Genomic DNA, 6,000 nt, shown 5'->3' on the forward strand with positions numbered 1-6,000 from the left:
GTTAACTGAATGAATAAATGAGTAGATGAACAAGTAGATAAAACATCTAAGCTTCTCATAACTGAACTGATCACTGAAGTGGATTCCAAAAGGGAGTATTGCGTTTCCTCCCTTAAAAATGTTATATGTATACCTGTCTTGTTTATTTCTGATTGTTTTGGGGCAGTCCCAACTAAAGCCCATCCTACTTTTTTTCAACTCTGGATTTTATTTGGATTTCACTGGTATTTGCATTAATATTTTCTCTTTTCCAGGATTCAATTCAGGATACCACGTTGCATTTAGTTGGCATGTCTCCCTAGCCTCCTTTGGTCTATGATTGTCTCTCAGTTTTTCCCTTGTTCTTCATGACCTTGAGGAGTACTGGCAAACTATCCTGTATAACGTCCCTCAATCTAGATTTGTCTGATGTTTTTCTCATGATCATACTGGGGTTATGGGTTTTTGGAAATAGTACCTGAGGTGAAATGCCCTTTTCATCATGTGATATGAGAAGGTACATGGTAGCCACATGAAATCACTAGTGATGTTAAACTGAAGTTGTTTGTACCATATTATTATGACTACATAATACTTCTGTAGTATTTGCAACAGTAATACCTCGTATCTTCTGGTTGGACATAGAAGATCTCAACCTCTTGTCCCTAAATTCAGAAATGAAAGCTTCTTCCTTTTCACTAATGTTATAGAAAGTGAGATATGTATATCTTTATGTATGGTCTTATATGTAATGAATATTATCTTTGTAGCCTAATCTTTTTCTCTCTATCTGAAGAACCATAGTGAAATAAGATGGATAAATTTATAAGGAGGGACTTTCCCTAAGTTAATTCCTGAGATACAGATAGGAACTTTGATGGCATAAAGCCCAACTTAGCTCTCCCTGTATTAGTGCAGTAAGCAACTTACAAAATATAATTTATTTAATGTCCTGCCAGCCATACCACCCTCAAGTGTGATGTCATCAACACATTAAATAAGGATGTTTGGGACCTCCCAAAATGAGTATTTTCAGGTAACCCAGAAGGTAGTATGAAGGTAGTGGTGTGGGCTCCTTTTGTTTACCCCTGAGTGATGCACTGGTGCGTAATCACAGGGCAGGGTGCTGTGAGCCAATGCACAAAAATAAAAAGCCATAAAACTGAGTCAGACCACTTCATTTTAAAAAGATTGAGATGTATCACACAGCCTTATATTTTGTGGGAACATTGATATTGGAGCTTATCCAAAGTTGAGTCAAATTAGGGTGAGTAAAGTAGCCTGTGGGGAATAGAGTGCTGGTCCAGAATGGGTTGTTCCCTTGGCCAGGGTTTGGCACATGAATGAACACTTTGCTCCCAGCAAGGTCTTTAAGTTGCCCAGCTTCATTCTTGAATTGGGACCATTGTGCCTCACTGAACTCTTGAAATTTTATTGGCTATTCATTATTTACTTTCTGTCTTGGGATATAATTTAATGCATCCATGGTCACAGTGCACTCAAGAAGTGCCTGTGACTCAGAAAATGACATGTTAAGTGCGGGTAGGTAGTAAAGAAAATTTCTGGATTAAAGTTATTTTGACCACAAAGGTTGACTTGAACTATGATTTCAAAAGTGCCTTTTTCTAGTTCAATAACTCTTTTTGAGTGTCTTTTATGTGCAAATCATTATGTTAGATCTAAAAGCGTAGAAAGAGAAATAAGAAATGGCCCTGCCTTCCCTTAGTGTCAGAAAAAGACCAAATCTGCACTCACCAATAATCAAATCCGGAATATTAAACAAAATAAAAATAGAATGAAAATATAGCAATAGATGTTATGAAGCTGCTTATTTTGTTACAATGTAGAGAGCTATGTAAACTGGGTGGACATTTCATTTTGTTAAGAGGTAAAGATGTGCCTTGTATTTGGCCACCCATAAGCATTTCCAAATCTCATAGATAAGACTTCACACTTGCCTTTGGGATTTGTTGTAGGGATATTATCTCACCAAACTAGAGGACAACCTTAGACCATTCAGTTGCATAACTCGGCAGTTCTCAGTACTGCACCCACATTCCTTGGCAGAAAAAGGCTCCCAAGGAATTCTGAGTTCCTAACCTCTAAGTTTTCTTGTCATCAACCACACCTGTAGTCACCCCCTTCATTCCTTAAGCATTCCACTAAACTGAGTACCAACCAGTAATCTACTCAACACATATGCTTAACTTTGAGAATATTAAAGGATGCAATAAATATTGGGAGGCTTGCCGAGAAAAGAACGTGTGAAAGCATTGTAGTGAATTTTGTCATTTGTTAAGTATGATACGTTTTCCCTAATCTGTGGTTCTAAGTAGGTTCTAATTTGGAATGCACTGCCCAGGAATAAGGACCCTGTGTCTGGTTTTCAAGGATGACACTTTTCCCAGGGTATCCACACTTTTTTCTTTGCTGTTTCCTTTATTTTTGGTGGGAGAGAGAGGGTGAGGGCTGGGGAATTTTTCTTATTTTCATATACTCTCAGCAATGCATTTAAAATAATTGTATTTTATTTAGCATTTAGGTTTTTATTGTTGAAGAGCTTTACAGAATATCTAGTGTACCATACTCTTCAAAGTGGAAGTTCTCTCTAGAAACTGGAGAGAGAGGAAGTGGAATAAATGCATGTGATTTTATCTCATTCCTTTCAGGTTTATCTCGTGCTTTACCCATAAAATACTCTCTTGCAATGAATGAGTGAGGTACTGCAGTCTATTCATTGATATTACTAGAACACAGAATTTTGCTAGGTTCTCTTTTATACTTTCTGCAGCACCATCTACTCCATCTCCCTCCCCTACTCCCCACACCTGAGTCATTGTTGTGGAGATAAGAAACATGAAAATGTGACGTGGTCTTCCTCTGAAAGAGCAACAGTAAGTCAGGCCTCTTCTGCCTATTTTCTAGGCAGCCATATAGGATGGCTTGGCCTCGTGCAAGAACTTGGAAGAAAGTTTCATGGTGGGGCATAAGTTGGTATATCATTGCTAGGGCCAGGGATAGAATTGGGGTATGATCAGAATAACCAGGGGGTCAGTGAAGGTACAGAAATAATGATGATGAGGCTGGTAATGACAAAAATACTTATATCAGTGCTTATGATCCATCAGGCATTACTTTAAGCATTTCATATATTTAAACCATTTAATGCTTACCACAGCTCTGAGAGGGAGGTAGCATGATTTTGTCCATGTTATATTGTTCATACTCTTTGCCTAAAGTCATGCAGATAGAAAGTAGAGGAACCTGGCCTTGAGTCCATGTTCTAAATCTCCTCGCTGCATCTCATGAATCACTCCAGATGTCTAACTTTCTGGCCTGCATTCTTAAGTCCACAGGGTCATCTACTTGGATATTTGAAAGGACATACATTTCAGTCTTGTGTTTATTAGCAATAGGTGATTAGTTACACCTAGACCTTTTTGTACATTTACATCGTGAATTAGTAGTTTTAGTTTTCTGTTTTAGAGGTAGGTGGTAAGGGTAAGATCAATTGTCATGTCCTTTCTGTGTTTAAGCCAAAAATTGGGAAATATATCAGCTATGGACTTAACTAAATTCAATTAAACTGTAATCCTTAGATCCTTTCCCATCATTTGTGTCCATCAGGTGTCTATCACTTGATAGAACAGAGAAGAAGAAAATGAGTTTATTTCCTTGCTTTTATATCTACTTTTGTTCAGCTGTAACATTCAACAAATGTTTCTTTTTATTTTAAGTGTCCTTTATGTGCCAGTTGTTATATTAGGATCCAGGATAACAGTGTTGAACAGGACAAACAAGGTCACAGGGCTATGTGGTTTTAAAATCTGCTGGAGGTTATAGACAAGTAAATAAGAAATGTAAATACAGTTGGATGAAATCGAAGAGATATTCAGCCTTTTCTATGCACAGACACCTAGTTTTCTTGAGATTTTGCTATTAAAGTCAAAATTTTAAATTAAAAAAAACACTAATACAGATACAAGATAAACGTAAAGAAATTGTGGCTGTTGATCTATGAAATTTTACAATGATGATTCTCTGGCATAGTGAGATTTTATGTAATAAAAAGCATTAATGGGGGGAAAGCTGTGATTCTGACATCCCTAGGTATAAAATTTAAGAAGATGGCAGCAAATTGGAATGGCACTAAATGAAATTCAGATATATTTGTTGAATGGATGAATGAAGAAAAAAATTGGCTACAGAGCTCTGCCATCTTGCCCCTCACCTGAGACGCATTTGAACTATTCTTGTAACTTGCTTAATTTCATTCCTCATGTTGATGATTGCCCTGCTAGTTCTTAATTATTTTATCAGGTTTTATTTTTCTTTCCAAAGAATCCAGCAATTCTTTTCTTTGTTCTGTCTTAGGAACATCTGTTGCAAATCTAGTGTTGAGTTTATTTGAAACTAACAGCAGCTCAGTAGTATGTTAAGAGAAACAGTCTAGGTGAAATTGCCCTGCAGATTCCTTTCTGAAAGGGTTATTTCTAAAAATTTAACTTTAATTACATTTAAATTACGTGATATGAGGGATACGGGAATGACAACCATTCTCTCTGTTTAGCGTGATGGATCAGTGTTTTGTGTTTATGATAATCCTAATGTATTTAGTCCAGATATTTAGGTATTTAAAGGCTACAACAGCAAAAAAGAAGTTACAATTTGAACTTGAGGCCAGCTCGTTTATCTGGCTCTTGGCTAATGCTTTCCAAGTGAAGTGCCACTGCCCAGACTCTATGAGTTTCTTTGACAAATTCCCAGCTCATGTCTGCCTACAAATCACATTAAAATAAATTTGAACGGTCTAACAATCCGAGTCTTTGAGAGGAGCTTACTCTCCACAATTAAACAAACAATAAGCTACTACTAAAACAACCATTAAAAAGAAAACCACAAAACTACTACCAGACTAGACTCTACAAATCTTTGGGCCTCTTGATACCCAAGTCAGAAGTTTTAACTGATTCAGTAAGGAGCATGTATGAAATGTTTGCAAAGTCTCCTGTGGATGCATAAAATACAACAGCAAATTCTTTAAACCTTGAATTTGTGGAATTGCTCAACAACCCAATAAGACATGCTCATATAACATAAATCTTTGTACAGAGTCTATTAGACTAAGCTTCTACCTATACCACCTCTCACTCCAGACAACAGTCTTGAGAGATGAGGATTATTGCTAACCTCATGTGGAAAAGGAGGAATGAAAATTGAATAATTCATTTAAAGTCAGGTACCAAACAGACGTGCCAAATCTAAGGTCACTGACCTAGAAAATGGCCAGGCTGGGACAGACACAGGCCTTTCTAATTCAAAATCCCATCTGCCTTACTGCAGCTGACGACTTTTAGGTATCTGCCCTGGGAGAGTGCAAAAGTCATAAAGAAAACAGTAGGGATGGAACTCAAAAGACAAAGAAACACTGGGCAGTTCTGTGGCAATATGCTGGCTTTCTCTTTTAACTCCATCCCCTGAAAGTGAAGCCCTTTCTAACTTCTCCTTTTCCCTGTCTTTCCCTCTTGCCTCTATACCCCTTATTTCCTTTGTTCTGTGTACTGCTTATTCCTACTATGTACTAAAATGGGTAATTCTTTCTAAGTGCTCATCAAGGTCTACAAAACTCTCTACATATCACAAGACAAAGGGAACTCAAAAGATAGCTAAATAAAAGAGTGTAGAGACCAAAATATATCATTCAACCCTCATAGTGAAGTTTGGTTTCTTCTGTTCTCTTCCAATAAACTGGACACAAAGAATCACTGACTGATGGCATTTTAGAGCTAGAAAGAACCATAGGTGTACTCATGTCAAGGTCTTCACTGTAAAGACGAAGGAAGTGTGTCCTAGGGAGCAGGGTTGACTTGTATAAGGTCACAACACCAGTAGGTGGCAGATATGGGACTTTGCCATGGAAATCTTCATGCTCAGCTTATATCCCCTCCTTTGAATCCATGTGACGGTAGTCTCCTTCATGGCACACAGAGGGACTGCTTGCCTTCTCTCCAAGCATGGGAT

The sequence above is a fragment of the Pseudorca crassidens genome, chromosome 11 (genome assembly GCF_039906515.1).
Source record: "Pseudorca crassidens isolate mPseCra1 chromosome 11, mPseCra1.hap1, whole genome shotgun sequence".
Classification (NCBI taxonomy): Eukaryota; Metazoa; Chordata; class Mammalia; order Artiodactyla; family Delphinidae; genus Pseudorca; species Pseudorca crassidens.